At 42.6% G+C, this 17,497-nt stretch overlaps 3 non-coding genes across 3 annotated transcripts; all 3 read right to left on the bottom strand.

Moving 5' to 3' along the window:
• Nucleotides 1-12,273: 12,273 nt before the first annotated feature.
• Nucleotides 12,274-12,355, bottom strand: trnal-aag (transfer RNA leucine (anticodon AAG)). Its single transcript has one exon. It is a non-coding gene; the product is annotated as a tRNA-Leu (tRNA).
• A 979-nt stretch (nt 12,356-13,334) lies between these two features.
• Nucleotides 13,335-13,416, bottom strand: trnal-aag (transfer RNA leucine (anticodon AAG)). Its single transcript has one exon. It is a non-coding gene; the product is annotated as a tRNA-Leu (tRNA).
• Nucleotides 13,417-16,922: 3,506 nt separating this feature from the next.
• On the bottom strand, nt 16,923-16,994 carry trnaq-cug (transfer RNA glutamine (anticodon CUG)). The gene has a single exon. It is a non-coding gene; the product is annotated as a tRNA-Gln (tRNA).
• Nucleotides 16,995-17,497: the final 503 nt, after the last annotated feature.

Below are 17,497 nucleotides of genomic sequence, written 5' to 3'. Positions count from 1 at the left end.
CTGGTTCCACTGTTATTTGTCATTTATTTTAATGATTTTGATGAGAATTTAGCAGGCATGGTTAGTAAGTTTGCAGATGACACCAAGATTGGAGGCATTATGCACAGTGAAGAAGGTTATCGAGAATTGCAGCGGGATCTTGATCAATTGGGCTAGTGGGCTGACGAATGGCAAATGGAGTTTAGTTTAGATGAATGCGAGGTGATGCATTTTGGTAGAACGAACCAGGACAGGACTTGCTCAATTAATGGTCGGGCGTTGGTGAGAGTTTTAGAAAAAAAGATATCTTGGGGTACAGTTCATCGCTCCTTCAAAGTTTAGTCACAGGTGGACGGTGGTGGAGAAGGCATTCAGCATGCTTGGTTTCATTGGCCAGAACATTGAATAGAGGAGTTGGGACGTCTTGTTGAAGTTGTACAAGACATTGGTAAGGCCACACTTGGAATACTGTGTACAGCTCTGGCCACCCTGTTATAGAAGGGATATTATTAAACTAGAAGGAATGCAGACAAGATTTACTAGGATGATGCCGGGATTGATATTTTGAGTTATAAGGAGAGGATGGATAGACTTGGACTTTTTTCTCTGGAGCATGGAAGACTGAGGGTGATCTTATAGAGGTCTATAAAATAATGAGGGGAATAGATCAGCTAGGTAGTCAAAATTTTCTCAAAGGTAGGGGAGTCTAAAACTGGAGGGCATAGGTTTAAGGTGAGAGGGGAGAGATACAAAGTGCCCAGATGGTCAATCTTTTCACATGGAGGATGGTGAGTGTCTGGAATAAGCTGCCAGATGTAGTAGGAGAGGCGGGTACAGGTTTGTCTTTTAAAAAGTGTTTAGACAGTTAAATGGGTAAGATGGTTATAGAGGGATATGGGCCCAACACAGGCAATTGGGACAAGTTTCGTGTTTAAAAAAGTGGCGGCATGGACAATGTGGGGCGAAGGGCCTGTTTCCATGCTGTAAACCTCCATGACTCTATGCTTGTAATTCGGACAGCTGGCTGTGTGTTTATTATGATTCATTCGTGGGTTGTGTGTCCATCCCAATCTCTGTCACTGTCTGTCTCACTTTGTCTCTATAACTGTCCCATTCTTTTCTCCCCTCAGTCTCTCTGTCTGTGCATCTATCACTGTTCATTTTTTGCTCTTTTTTTCTGCTGTGTCTGTGTGAGCTAAATTCTCTGGATTGATTTCTGTGATGAGGCGGTTGTCCAGGGAGGAGATATTCAGTGGGATGAGTCTGTTCTTTCTATAGTTCAGAATAAGCAGAAGTAATCTGATTAAAAATTCTGTAACTGGGAGACAGTTTTACAGTGTCCATACCGAAACGTTGATTTCACCTAGCCGGGGGACTTGGAACAAAAATATTAAGGCGAAACATGTAAGAGGAGTTTGCTATGTTAGGATGGAGATGAAACTAAGAAGTGGAGGATGTGAATGAAATTATTAATGATTGAGAGGAATACATTGAAACCTTGGGGATTCTGTCGTTCGATTAATTGCAAACTTTGCAATCAGAATAAACTGAGACAACAAATGGACAAAAAACAAGTTAGTCTTCACATATTTTAGGATATGGAGTGCCGCTTCTTCCGTGTTCCTGTCTAGCTCAGTCGGTAAAACATGAAGCTTTAATTTCAGGGTTTGAGCCCCAGTTAGGTGTCATTACTTTTAAACTTTGCTGCTTTCCTGGGTGAACTCCAGCTCCACTTTCCCCCGGCAGTGTCAACGTTCAAACTGAGACTTTCTCCATCCCACTTTGTTCACATCACATTTATTGCTTTCTGCTTTAAAGCTGTCTCTGTTTCCCTGGAAGTCGACGAGTTTAGTGCTTTATTCAGCGAGAAGGATTCTTCTAATTTTGCGCCAAATTTGAAACCAAATCTGGGATATTGTGTCAGTGGAAACAATAATCATTCCCGTTGTAATTCAATCACTCCAGCCTTACATTTTACCGTAAGGACGTTTGATCTTTCCTCCTCTCATGCTCTGTTTTCCTTGACTCTGTATTCGTTGTAAACCATTAAATCTCTAATTTCTTCCAGTTTAATCCCACATCGTATCTGTTTCTCTGCATCTCCGTCGGTTACAGGACCACAAGTTTTTTTCCAAGTATTCTATTTTCAAAACCAATGGAGAGTTCTGCCTCATCACAGTTCAGGCTGTGAGTTCTATAAGCCACCGTCTGGGTGAAATGCATTACTGAACCACTCCCACTAATCCTGCCATTAATTCTGTTACATTAAATAGTTTAATTTCCTGTGACTCTGTTGGTAACGATTTTGGAATGTCAGTAGGCCAAGTTGCATTACTGTGACTTGAACACAACAATATAGGTTAAAATTCCGGAATAACTGAGAGATTGCTGCACTAACGGATATTTTAAACTGAGGTTCCCTCTGCCCCATCAGGTGTTAAGGGAATATCCCATGAAGGAATATTTGTTCGGCTGCAATGATAAACGTGTTCCATTTACTCCCAGTGAAGTGGGGGGCAGTTTTCACTGACAGCTTCAGTGGATTGATAAACAGAGCCAATCGAGTTGTCAGCGACACAATGCAATTCCAATGGAAGAACATAGACTAGAAATGTAAACAATGTTTCGCTCTTCACAGAAGCACTCAGATTGGCTGAAAGTTCCAGGATTTACTGCTTTTATTGCAATGTAAATCATCTGCAGCAGGATCACTGTTTCCGAGTTGGAAATGTTACATGGGTGACAGGCTGAGATCAAACACAGACAGTCAAAGGCAGTGATGAGCTCCAAAGCGCTGACGATGGAGATGGTGATACAAGCTAAAATCCGGGTGGTATTAGGTCAGATTTAACCGTTTACACTGACAGAAATATCACTAATTTCTGGATAAAAATCTCGGGCTAAATGACTTCTAAAAAACTTCTCCCTGAATGAAACACTAAACTATTTGACTTCTACTGATTGCAAACAGTTTTTATTCAGAAATCTGTAATTGTGAGATGAACAACGCGAGATGGAGAAAGCCTCAGTTTGAGTGGTGTCACTGCCGGAGGAATGGAGAGCTGGAATTTAACCAGGAAATCAGCAAAGTTTAAAAACAATGGCGCCTAACGTGGAACTTGAACCCAAGACTCTGCAATTACATCTGCCATGCAACCGACTAAGGTAGCCAGGCTACTGCTGTGATAACCCTTGTCCGACTCTTAATACCCAAATGTTGTTCGAATCTGGTGTCTCAGTTTGTCCTGATTACAAAGTTTACAATTAACGGACCAACAGCATCCCCAAGGTTACCAAAAGAGAAAATGCTGGAAAATCCCAGCAGGTCTGCCACAATGAGAAAGGAGCTGAAGTTTCGAGTCCAGGTGACACTTTTCCAAAGCTCAATTTGAAATGTCAGCTTTGAAAAGGGCCATCTGGACTCGAAGCGTCAGCTCATTTCTCTCCTTACAGATGCTGCCAGACCTGCTGAGATTTTCCAGCATTTCCCCTTTTGGTTTCAGATTCCAGCATTCGCAGCAATTTGCTTTTATCCCCAAGGTTACAATACGTTCCTCTCAATCATCAATAACATCATTCAAATCTTCTACTTTTTATCTGCAGTTCCTTCAAACATTACAAACTCCTCTTACATCTTTCATTCTGCTCTTTTCTCTGTAACATTTCAAGATTCAACTTTTGAACGAGTATGAATCATGTTGTGACGGTAACAAGCTGTTCGTTTCCATCGGGAACTGAAGCACACTGAGACACAGAGAAAACGAAGCAAATACACACACCCGAGAGACAGGGACCTAAGGAGAGACAAACACAATGAAAACAAGGCTGACACTAACATGGTTCTGATGGTGTTCCAGTTCCGGCTGCAGCATCCGTGAATGTTTCTGTGAATTAACGGAAATGGGAACACGCCCGAGTTTTTGCATGGATTTGATTTAATTGACTCTGTAGACATACAATTGAAAGCAGGAATAATAAAAAGCGGGAAATCCCAATGGATTTTAACTCGATCACGTTAATCACTCGGACATGATTACTAGTTTCTAAGATATTAAGCCAACCGCAGGTCCAATGTAACAGTTACTCTACAATTTACTTTAAACGTCATTACTTTTAACGTCATTAATCGAACATGTAATCACTAAAAATTCATGCAGTAGAATGTAGCATTATTCATTTTGACAGGAGGAACGAGCAGAGGCAATGCAAATATGAATTACTGTGCGCAATTGATAGGCTTGTGGAACCAGCTTCGTTCCTCCTCCAGCAAAGTAGATCCGCGAGTTCAAAACCCGTCATCGTGTATGTGCAGTGCAGTGGTTATCAAATTCGCCTCACACGCGAAAATTTCTGTTTCGAAACCCGAAACAAGCACTTCCAATGCTTCAGTTTCAGAATAGCTCCGATTTCAGTATGATTTGCATTCGTCATTAAGCATCAATTGCGTTGCTGCGCGTAATCAGCATTTTCTGCTTTCAGTCTGTGTCTGTGAAGGGCAAAACAAGACTCACCTTCCAGCTGGATATCTTGTGTCAGACTTGGAAAAGTCAGAGATGTAACAACAACAACAAGCTCAGAAGATAAATCACATGGCCCAAACATTGTTCACCCAAGGATCTGATACCTGTCCAAATCTGCCGCTCTCAAGTCAGATTTTTTTATCTCCCTGTTCTACTTCTCAGACATTTCCACACCTATCAAATATCAACCAACAAAAATTCAGTCTGCTCCTCACTCCACAGTTTATGGTAAACTTTCTGATCTTCGCAAGTAGCTGGCTTCATTACAGCACAGTTTTTTTTTGTAAACCAATAGTCGCGAGTCAAATTCTCGCTGGAGTCTGAGGTTACGTTTGAGATTCCGGTAACAAGTTAGATGGTGAAGTAAGTTGTGGGGAGGAGACAGATTAATGAGCGAGAAAATTTAGTTACGGAGAGAGAGAAGTAGAAGGAACAGGACCTACTTGAAAAAGTTGAGAAAGTTATGTGTTGATGCTCAAAGTGGTGAATGGGAATTTTGGTTTTCATTATCAGGGGAATGAAATGCAAGAATCAAGAAGCCTGCCACAATTGTAACCTGGTTCTCCTGGGACCACAGCTGCAACACTCTGTGCAGTTTTGATCCCCACGATGGAGAACTGATAGACTTGCATTGGAGGTTGTAGGGGGAATGTTCGAAAGATTGGATCCTGAGATGAGGGAGTTGTCCTATGATGAAAGGCTGAGTAAATTGGGTGTTTATTGTCTGGAGTCAGACGAAAGAAAGGAGATTGTTTCCGCTGGTCAGAGAATCTAAAGGACGGGAACACAGTCTCAGGATGTGGGGCTGATCATTTTGAACTGTGTAAGATGCTATATCAGAGAGTTGGTTCAGAATTGATGTCCTGATTCTGCATTGCAGGAACACAATGATAGGAATAGATTTAGCAATGTCGAATTCAAATAAAATTAGACAAATTATATTCGTCCTGCACATATTATCAACCCTATTGTCATTCTCAGTAACTGATAGAAATTGATGCTGTGATTGTAGATATAGAACTGTAACGCACCATCACACCGAGTAAATCCACTGCCCGTTTAAATGTTGATGAGTGAAATTTTAATCAGCTTCCGTTATGAAAACATGCCGGAACTCACTCAATAAAGTCTCCATTCAAAAAAAAACGTCATTTCCTCTTACAACTTCAAAGCTTTTGTTATTTTTGTACCATTTAGCGTGAAGATTTATACAGCAATTGAACAGAGATTTGATGCTAAAATATGTCGACATGTTCCCTCCGGGTACATAACCACAGTGACGCACACAGAGGAGCAAACGTAAACATAGACGTTGAGCGTGACAGACGCTTGAGGAACGACAAAGGCAGAGGCTTGACGCTCAGTTGTCGAGAATTTGACTGCATATCTAGAGGTTCCTTGTTCAATTCGGCATGTCCTCTTCAGTATTTAACTGGATTTTTTTTGTAATTCTGACAGTCCCTCAGTGGTTGTAACGTTCTTTATGACGTCCGCTGGTCGGAAGAGGCTCTATATAAATGCAAGTCTGACTGTATTTAACGATCTTCAATCCCAGTCCTCTGTTTACTGACTCAAGTCAATGGGAATAGTTTGTCCATATCTGCTCTATCAAACGGCCCTTTTTCCATTTTTGGCAGAAGTATTTAACCACTGCATCAAAACAACACTGTGGAGGTAAAGTAGTCGAAGGAACTTGTTTAGATTTGTAAACTATATCATCATGTGGTCTTCCTGTATCAGGTTTGGTGCAAATCGAACTGGCGTCAAATTTGCAGAGAAAAAGCTTCCAGCCTGATTAAGAATGTCGTGCGTTGCTACAGCCGTGTCATCCTCTCTGGCGCGATCGGTCAGCGAACATGGTTATGAACCGAAAGAGTGGTGATTCGCGACCGTGCGGAGACGGCACTGCCGCTGTGTTTCAGTTTCCCCCACCAGCTTTTATTGTTACATAGTTTTTCTTTATCATTTCGTCCATGGGCCTCAATGAAAGTATTTCTCATGGGCGTCCAGCTCTGCTGTTAACCGGTGTGATCGACATTACTAATTCAGTGAATATTCATCCCAAACACATTTGTAGTAATTTATATATTTCAAATACTATTAAACTTAATAACTGAACGCGAAACTTTAACTCATGGTTAATCCTGGGTTTCAATTTAATTTTCCCACCCACTCCACTTCATTCCCGGTTCAATCAGAAATCTGTCCATCCCAGCCTGAAGTGTGTTCAGTGAAAGAGCTAGTCTCATTCCAAATCTCTTGCCAGTGGTTCTGGAGAATAGAAGAATGGTTAGTGACTAGCGCCACTGTCACACAGCTCGCTGGACCCTGTTCGATTCCTGGCTGGAACCATTGGCTGTGTGGGTTTTCCCCATGTCTGCGTGGGTTTCTTCTGGGTGCTGTGGTTTTCTCCCGCGTTCTGAAAGACGTGCTGATTAAGTGCATTGACATGAACTGTGACGACTCGGGTAGCTTCACTGCAGTGTTAATGTAAGCTGGATTTGTGACGAAAAAATGAATTAAAGAATGAGAGGGGATGTCACTGAAACTTACACAATTTTGACAAGTCTTTATAGACTCGAGAAACTTATGAATGTTGATACTGATTTGGTTGCGTTTGTACAAGAAATGCAGTTTTATTCCATTTCTGACGAGAAGTTTGTAAGTAGCTCAGATTTCATGCAGCAAAATGAATGGTATTCATTTTGACAGGAGGAACCAGCAGAGGTAATAAGTTGCTGGGGGTAATTGACAAGATTGTGAAAATGAGCGATTTTGTTTCTCACCGCAGTTCAAACTGGGTCAACTATTATTCCTGTTTTCAATCAGGAAATAATTCCAGCTCCTCTTCATTCATCTGCTACACGCATTCAATAAATTTTCATTCCCTGACCGGGAATCGAATACGGGTCGTGGCAGTGGGAGCGCCGAATCCTAACCATTAGACCATCAGAGAAGATAACGACGCAACCTTTAGCCTGACTTTTCCACTTCAGCATTTTTTTAAATACACAAGAAATATTTGTTGGACAAAAATCACATCCAGAATTAACACGAGTGACTCCTTCAGCCAATGAAACACTAATTGTTGCTGTCTGGAACAAGGAATCAACAGTGAGGTCTCAAAGGATGTTCATGTGTATCTTGCAATTTCCAAAACCGACCCATCTCATCACTGCTGATCCTGTGAAACGGATGAGGTAACACACAGCAGATGTCCATCGCTTCAACCTATCTGCTTTCCACCTCAGCATTGTGTAGCTTTAAAAGCACCGTTCTTTAAAAGTTTAAGACTATCGTCATTCCACTGATCATTACCGACTTTCTGTGTATTTTATATTGTGATAAAACCTGTATTTATAATATAAACAGCTGATGGTAGATATTCTCTGCTGATTTGGCAGCATCTGTGGACACATAAAAATCTAAATATTTCCATGCGTTAGCTGTTTCTGAATTATAGCGATTATTGCGTTTGTAAAGCGGCAAAATATTTTCAAAACAACTGACTCATTTCAAATTGTTTTTGTTAACTATTAAGGCATTACATTGTCTCACAGCCATAGGACATTTACACTTCGCCAGGTCTTGAATGATATTGTACAACTGCAGTCATAGAGAAAGGAAACAAATTGGGACAAATATTATTTTCTGAATCTTACGTGAGATCAATGAATACGCCACATTGCTAAGGTTTCCAGCCGAATTGGAATAGGAGAAAACAAGGTTCCACATTGCAATCAGACTGCACGGTTTGATATTCTCGGCCGGTCACATTGGTCATGAGCAGAGTTTCTATAGTGTAGGGGTTATCATCTTCATATCATACAGTATCGGCTCCCCGATTCGAAACGGGGTTGAACATGATAGAAATTTACTGCTGGAAAGTTGCCCGATTGTAGTTCGTTGTTGGATGTGAACTGAATATGGATCAACCAAAATATTAATTTGTTCTTCAGCAATTATTGGAAAAGATGCTCTCAGTGTGCAGCTGATGTCGGTTTGATGGATTAGCCATGGTAAATGTGTGGGCTTAAGTGGGTTAAGGTGGCGACAACAGTCTCTGTCAGGCACCCTGGGCTTACATTCTCTGGATCATGTGTCAGCCATTTATGACGAAGGTATGGAGATATTTCTTCTCTCAAAGGCTTGTGAATATTTAGAGTTCTGCAGCCGGCCAGAGGTGTGTGGATCCTCAGTCGATGAGGACATTGGAGGTTGAGTTGGAGTGTTTTCTGAAATCTAAGGGAATGAAGGGCTGTTGGGATAAGCTGGGAAATTGGGGTTGAGGTTGCGGATCTGCCTTGAATCAGTCGTGGAGGAGGCTCAATGGGACATGTGACCCAGTTCTACTTCATTGATTCTGTTCACTATCAATAGCAGATCCAGTACCAATGGCTTCCGCTGAGAGCATTGAAGTCTCAGGCACTGAATTCAGGGTAATAGCATTAGTTAAGGTGTATGATTGAAACCCATCACTGCTGAACGTTCAATTAATTAACTTCATGGAGTACCTTTGATTTGATGTTTTTATTATCACATGCATTAGCATACAGTGAAAAGTATTTTTCTTGCACGCTACACAGACAAAGCATATCGTTCATCGGGAAGGAAACGAAATATTGCAGAATGTACTGTCACAGTCATAGCTCGGGTGTAGAGGAAGATCAACTTAATACAAGGTAGGTCGTGCATTTTAACACGTGAATTCCATGCAGTAGAATGTATCGTGAAACATGTCAACAGGAGGTACCAGTAGACACAATGCAAATATAAATTGCTGTGGGCAATTGACGTGTTTGTGGAGCCAGTTTCCTTACATCGTTGCACCGCAGCGTTTCTGGTAATTTTCACGTTCGCCGTACACACGCAAGTTTCCTGGTTCAATCCTGGGCAGAAATGTATTAAACAGGAATAGAAAATGTTGGAAAATCTCAGCAGAACTGACGGCATCTGTGGGGAAACCAACGTTTCAAATCTGGATGACCCTTCATCAAATTTCCTGATTCGACACACTGGCTCTGTTCTCTTTTCACAGATGCTGCCAGACCTGCTGAGATTTTCCAGTATTCTTTTTGTGTGTTTCAGGTTTCAGCATCAGCAGTATTTCACCTTTACAGAAACATTTCCAAATGTTTTCAATTTCAGAGTAATTCAGCTTTCAGAAATAATCACGCATTTGCCACAAATCATTAACTGCCGAGTATTTCCAACATTTTCTGATGGTAACGCCATGAATTAGCCTGTGAAAAGAACAGAAGGAATGGTCTGTGATAGAAAGCAAGGGAGGATGTTTAAATGAAACAAGGAGTGATGGATAAGGCAACATTTAGCTGGCGATCGTGGAGGCCGGGTGGTCAAGTCGTTCAGAGTCAATCCATTCACCGCCAAGGCCCAGAATTGATGATAAACTGTCAACTAAACAGAACATTTTACTGAGCGTGTAATCAGTTTCTGGAGGTGAAAGAATCTGAAAGCAAAGGAAGAGAATATCATTTGCTGCAGAAGGTTGAATGACTGTGTGACTATGTCTGTAGCGACAGTGACCTGGAATGAAGCAATGGAGACAGTAATGATGAACAATGAGATACAAATCTCTGAAATCACAACAGAGCTGTGATCAGCTAATATTGTTCAGCAGATTTCTCACAAGAAGCTATCGAAGAGGCAGAGGTTACGAATGATCTTTGAATGTGGTGAGCTATAGTGAAATTTAGTGGGGTAGAATGCAATATTATTCATTTAGAGAGGAGGAAGCAGCAAGGAGAATGTAATGAAAAATTGCCGGGGACAATTGACGGGATTGTGCAAGTGGGTTTATTTTGTTTCTCCAGGTAGTTCAAACTGACAGAATGATCATTCCTGTTATCGATCAGGAAGTAATTTCAGCCCCTCCTCAATCATGTGCTGGTCGGCAGCAATAAAATCGACATTTCCTGACCGGGAATCGAACCCGGGCCGCGGCGGAAAGCGCCAAATCCTAACCACTAGACCACCAAGGAAGATGCGGGCAAGCATTTTAATCTGACCGATACATTTCAGCGTTTTTCAAATACTCGAGAAAGGTTTGGGGGGAAAAAAACCTCATGTTTAGATCGAACACGAATGACTCCTTCAGTCAGCAGCAAATTACTGCAGATTCTGGAACTTAAAAGAAAAACTTAAAATGCTCGAAAATCTCAACAGGCATGACGGCATCTCTGGAGAGAGAATAGAGCCAACATTTCAAATTTGCATGGTCAGTCATCAAAGCTGAAGACAGGAAAAGGGGACGAGATTGATACTTTAAGTGTGGGATATGTCGTGTGAGGGTGGGAGCCGTGGGTAAGAGTTGACAAAGTTGTGATGGAAAAAAAATCTAAGGGAATGGAAAGGGTGGCGGTAAAAGCAAAATACTGCGGATGCTGGAATCTGAAACAAAAACAGACAATGCTGGAACATCTGAGCGGTAGCACAGTGGTTGGCACTGCTGCTTCGCAGCTCTAGTGGACCTGGGTTCAATTCCCGGCTTCGATTCCCGGCTTGGGTTACTGTCTGTGTGGAATTTGCGCATTCTCCTCGTGTCCACGTGGGTTCCCTCCGGAAGCTCCGGTTTCTTACCACAGTCCAAAGATGTGCGGGTTAGGTTGATTGACCAAGCTCAAGTTGCCCTTGGTGTCCTGCGATACGTAGGTGAGAGGAATTAGTGGGGAAATATGTAGGGATAATGGGGGTAGAGCCTGGGTGGAATTGTGGTCGGTACAGACTCGTTGGGCTGAATGGCCTCTTTCCGCACTGTCGGTTTTTTAACTTTTCTATGGAGAGAGATGTTTTTGGAATCTAAGGGAATGAAGGGCCATCAGGATACGTTTGGAAATTGATGTTGATTCCTGGGATTCGTCATGATCTCCTCAAATTCCGGAGGAGACTCCATGGGACATGTGAGCCAATCCTACTCCATCAATTCCGTTCCCTGCAGCACCAGATCTGATAGGAATCACCTCTGTTAAAAGGGTTGGTGAGTGTTCTGAGGCATTGAATTCGAGGCAGCAGCATTTGTGGAGGAAAGTGATCAAATGCCGCAAATTTCAGGTGTTCAGTTGATTTGCTTTACACGTCATGAATACTTTTTCTCGAACATGTTATTACGAAACGTTAATGCAGTAGGAAGCATCATTATTCATTTTGACAGGAAAAATCAGCAGAGACAATGTAATATCAATTGCTGTGGGCAGAAGATGGGCTTCCGGAGCCAGTCTAGTTGTTTCTCCAGTAAACCGGATCTGCTTGCCCTGAGGTCATCACCGTATTTCTGTAGTTCGGTGGTTATCACAAGAGTCAGGTTAATTCTGAAAATATCTGGTTAGGACGAGGAATGATGAAGTGTACATGATAGGATTTGAACTTCAGTTAGAAAATTCAAGTCCAGCACCTTAATTCCTGGGCAGGGAATACAGTCTCACTGTTTGTACTCCTGTTATTTATATCATGATGCAAAGATTGGCATTGGACTGGAGTGGGTACAGTAAGAATTCTCACAACACCAGGTTAAAGTCCAACAGGCTGTTATGGAATTGCGAGCTTTCAGGAGCACTGCTCCTTCAGCAGGTTGTTCAAAGAGGCAGTCAGAAATTCAGCCTGTGTGCGCTCTCAAAGGAGCCACTTGCACACACGCTGCTTTACCCCAGCAACGTTTTAAATTGGTGATGTCTCTGCTCGTTGTTCACGACGAAAACGACACCGCACACACTCCTGCACTCAATCCGAGATGTTAGACCAAAACTCAAATCCATTTTGGCAGCGGTGGGATTCGAACCCACGCCTCCGCAGAGACTGGAGCCTTAATCCAGCGCCTTAGACCGCTCGGCCACGCTACCACGTTAAACTACATCGCAATCATGTTATTTAATGATAATGTTACTGAAATTCATTGAAAGCAATGGAGTTTGGAAAGGCCATCAGGAAGCATGAGCCTGCTCCTTCACTGAATCAGGTAAGTCTGAACTGCGTAACAAACAGAAATCATCTCACGTCAGAAACACAATGAGCTGCAGTGAAGGGCCAGCATCATTTAAACTGTCCTTAAGCTCGTTGCTTCCCAATTTCCTGCCAGAAATGACAAGAGAACCTCCTGTTGAATTTGCTCAGGGTCTGCACTTAAGGACACGAGGCGAAATTATGTTTTGTATCTTCGTCAAGGCAATAACTCACATTTGTTTTCAGAGTTTGGATGGGAGCAATAAATCTTCAATTCCAGACCAGTAATCTGAACAACAGGGAAAGAGTCAAACTCACCAGACCAGCAGCTTACACCCTGTTTTAGAATTTAATTTATCCACGCTGCTTTCGTTACTTTAATTTTTACGCCACGTTCACCACAAATAGCTTTCTCCTGCAAAATGGCGCCTTCTGTTTCAACGCCAGTGATGTGTAATTAATGAAAGCTCCAACAAGGTGAGGCTTCTTACTGTGTTTACCCAGTCCAACGCCGGCATCTCCACATCAGGGAATACAGTCTCACTGTTTGGAATCCTGTCATTTATATCATGGTGTAAATATCTCGGTGTTGGACTGGAGTGGGTACAGTAAGAATTCTCACAACACCAGGTTAAAGTCCAACAAGTTTATTTGTAATTGAAGGCTTTCAGGAGCACTGCTCCTTCATCAGGTTGTTTAACTCGGCAGTCAGAAATTCAGCCTGTGTGTGCTCTCGAAAAGAGCCACTTGCACACACGCTGCTTTACCCCAGCAACTTCTGAAGTTCGTAATGTCTCTGCTCGTTGTTCCTGACGAAAACGACACCGCACGCACTCCTGCATTCAATCCGAACTGTTAGACCAAAACGCAAATCCACTTTGGCAGCGGTGGGATTCGAACCCACGCCTCCGCAGAGACTGGAGCCTTAATCCAGCGCCTTAGACCGCTCGGCCACGCTACCACGTTCAGTTGCATCGCAATCATGTTATTTAATGATAATGTTACTGAAATTCATTAAAAGCAATTCAGCTGAGAAAGGCCATCAGGAAACATGAGCTGCTCCTTCACTGATTCAGGTAAGTCTGAACTGCGTAACAAACAGAAATCATTTCACGTCAGAGACTCAATGAGCTGCAGTGAAGGGCCGGCACCATTTAAACTGTCCTTAAGCTCGTCTATTTCCAATTTCCTGCCAGAAATGACAAGGGAACCTCCTGTTGAATTTCCTCAGGGTCTGCACTTAAGGACCATATTATGTTTTATATCTTCATCCAGGCAATAACTCACATTTGTTTTCAGAGTTTGGATGGGAGCAATAAATCTTCAATTCCAGACCAGTAATCTAAACAGCAGGGAAAGAGTCAAACTCTCACCACCATACCAGCAGCTTCCAGTGTGTTTTAGAATTTAATTTACCCCCGCTGCTTTTCTTCCTTTAATTTTCACGCCACTTTCGCCACAAACAGCTTTCTCCTGCAAAAGGGCACCTTCTGCTTCAACAACATGATGTGTTCAGCCAATGACAACATACCACGAACACTCAAGTGCAATTATCACTTTCGCTTCCGACGGTTCGAAACCGGACGGAAACATTTCCAAATGCTTTTCAATGGAGAGTGAGGGAAAAGTTTCATTATTCAGTGTCAATATAAACAGCAAACTCTGACCCATTACCAGACAGATTTTACCTTGCAACAACATCTCAATCGTTAGTACTTTGCAGCCTATCACTGTCCTTCTCTTTCTGTGTTTGTTCTTGAACTGTTGCACATATGAAATTTCCAGCTCTGATATAAACTTGCAAACCTCACTCGGCTGATTCTAATAGATCTGCTTTCGATCAGAGAGTAAATCAGATCATTATTAATGGTTTGCTGAGAGCAAATACTCTTATTTTCCTCAGCGGGAATTGAAGCCAGACATCACCGGGGGAGTGCTGAACATGAACCATTGGACTGCCAGGGAAACCGGTGAACTGCGTTTTTCAAACTGACTTAACATATATCCCTTTGCTCATTATTTTCATCTCAGATCTTTTTCACTTGTGACACGTTTCACTTCAAAATGTCCTGTTTGGATGGAACATGATTGCCTCCTTCAGCCAATGACAACATGGATTGAGCTGGGTCACGGAATTGACAGTGAGGTGATATGGTCCCACAAGCTGCTGAAGGTTAGAAGTTTGAGGGGGGATCTGTTCGAGGTATATAAAATTATAAATGGATTGATAAAGTGAAGGTAGACCAAAAGTTTGTCCTTATGGGGCAATCTAGAATAAGAGGTCACGTGTACAGTTTGAGAGCCGGTTGATTTAAAACTGAGATGAGGAAGAACTACTTCTCGCAAAGGGTGGTGAATTGGTGGAACTCGCTGCCCCATAGCGCGGTGATTTCAAGAAGGGATAGATATATTTCTGATAAAGAAAACGTATTAAGGGAATATGGAGAACAGGTGGGGAGGTGGATTTCAGTTCATGGAGATGTCAACCATGATCTGATTGAATGCAGAGCAGGACCAAAGGGCTGAATTTGCCTACATCTGCTCCCAATTCCTATGTTCCTATGTTTCTATGTGTAAGGTTCAATTTTCAAGCCCACAACCCTCATCACTGCGGTTCTGTTGAAATATATGTACAGTACGCCCTCTGGTTCCCCTTCACCCACAACGCGGGTGAGTAGTGCAACTAACTTTGTAATCATCTCATTCTGTGGTGTAATCATTCTGTCATTCTCTGTTTCCCTCATTTATTTTCTCCTGGTTTCCACCATACCAGATGCTGTTATGTTTCCTCCCTGCTGGATTTCACTTGTTTTAAACATCCTACATTTCTAAACATTCTCAATGTTAATGAAAGGTCATGGAGGTGAAAGTTTATCTTTGTTTCCCTATGCACACACGCTGGCTGATTTCCTGAGTTTTTCCAACATTATCACTTTTCAGTGCAGATGTCTGATCCGCTTTTAGATAGTAATGAAAATATATTTAGTTGATGCGTGTTTTCCAACGATGGTTGGTCTAAGGTACGATTCCCGCTTTGGGTGTTAAAATCCGCATGACTGTGAAAGGCCTCCCCGGTTCAATCCCAGACAACCTCTTGCTTTGTAATGGATAAGTCGTGGAGTTTGTTAGTTTATTTCCCGTGACATGGCGCAATTGGCTCACATGGAGTATGATTTGAGAACCTGAGCACACTCTGCAAGGCTTCTGTAAGCACAACAACCTTACAGGCAATCCAGACATTTTCAAAACGTGACAATGCTTGCGGACATTCATGTAATCTTTATTCACCCATCCAGAGGACCCCATGCTTGTGGGTTCAGACAGCTGTTGTATGTATATTGGATTGTGGGTGTCTGTCTCACTCTCTGTCCCTCTCTGTCTCTTTTTGTCGCTGGAGACCTGTCTCAGACTCTGACACTCTCTCAGTCTCTCTATCTGTGCATCGATCACTGTTCCCTCTTTTGCTCTTTGCTCCCTAGATTCTCTCGCTGTCTATGTTTAACCAAGGTTCACTGGATTCAATCCTATGATGAGGCGGTTGTCCTGGGAGGAGAGATTCAGTGGGATGAATTTGTTTTCTCTGTATATTAGAAGAATGCTCGCCATGAGACAAGAGAACCTACAACATAGCAGCCGGCTGCAAATGGTCACTCAAAGCATTTGACCCACTTGCCGTTACTGCCACATTGAATGAAAAAGGCCACGTGCTTTGAGTGACCATTTGCACCTGACGGCTCTGTTGCTGGTTCTGTGATGTGACGGTGAGCACTCTGGACTCCGAATGCAGCAATTGGAGTTCAGAACTCGGTGAAGGATTGTTGTTTTTTGCTCAAGCCGATGATGGGTTTTCTGAAGAGCATTTAATTTTAAATTCTCAGAACGTGGAAATATAAACATTGAGGAAATTTCAGCAAATTCCACCGCAATCAATTGCAGATGTTGCAGCGAAAGACTCTCCTGGCATCATTGCATCAGCCCCAGAGAACGATTGCTAAGAATACGAAGTGCTGAGAGGCAGGGAAGCCACAGTGTGCATGGGGTCCACCGACAGGAGACATTCACTCAGTTATTTGTCCCAATTTAAACAAAAAGAGATCGGAGGCGAGAGGCCAGAGTGCGAACCGTTACACCATGGAATCGACAGCATTCTGACCGAAGACACTAGATTTTTCTCCCAAAACACACACACACGTATCTCGTCTCTCTCTCCCTCAGACACACACACACACACACATTTGCTCAATAATTCGCAGACTCCAGTCGAATTGTTATTGTGTGACACCGACTGCTTCTTCCTTTCAACAGAGGAGTTAAAGAGTTGTCGAAAAGATGAAGGACACTGACATTGCAGGCATCTGGCGCCAGAGGCTCAGCAATGTGCATTGTAATCGCAGTTCGTACATCGTGAGAAAATTAAGCGAAACGCCCTTCAGCAAATCAATCACCAGCATTTAGCAAAGAAAGGCGAAGCCCCGCCGAGATTTGAACTCGGATCGCTGGATTCAGAGTCCAGAGTGCTCACCGTTACACCACGGAACCCACCACACGACAACAGTTTGGAAATGGTCGCCCAATACTTGTGCCAATTTGAACAGGAGGGAGAAATATCAGTGCCATTACACAATCCCGTCAATTACCCACAACAATTCATATTTACAGTGCCCTAGCTGGTTCCTCCTGGACAAATGGGTAAACTACCTTCAACTGCATTAAATTTCACTGTAGCTCACCACATTCAAAGAACAATGTTAGCATCGAACTGATATCAGCCTTACTGGGATAAATGTGCTGAACAACATCAGCTTATCACAGCTCTGTTTCCGTCACAATGGAAGCCAGTGTGAAAATATAAACAATTTCAAATCTTAACAGACAGGAAGGAGTTTGTGCCTGCGGATAATTGGTACTGTGCACATTGCTGCAATCCGTGTCTGGGAAAATAAGGCAAATGAGATCCTGGTGGTCCAGCTTTCAGGGTCGCAGACTGCCTTCGACATAATAACATTTAATATTTTTTTATAAACAGACCAGCGCTTTGTCCA

Source organism: Mustelus asterias, chromosome 30 (genome assembly GCF_964213995.1).
Source record: "Mustelus asterias chromosome 30, sMusAst1.hap1.1, whole genome shotgun sequence".
Lineage (NCBI taxonomy): Eukaryota > Metazoa > Chordata > Chondrichthyes > Carcharhiniformes > Triakidae > Mustelus > Mustelus asterias.
The sequence above is the reverse complement of the archived record's forward strand: the minus strand, read 5'-3'. Positions and strand labels throughout refer to the sequence as shown.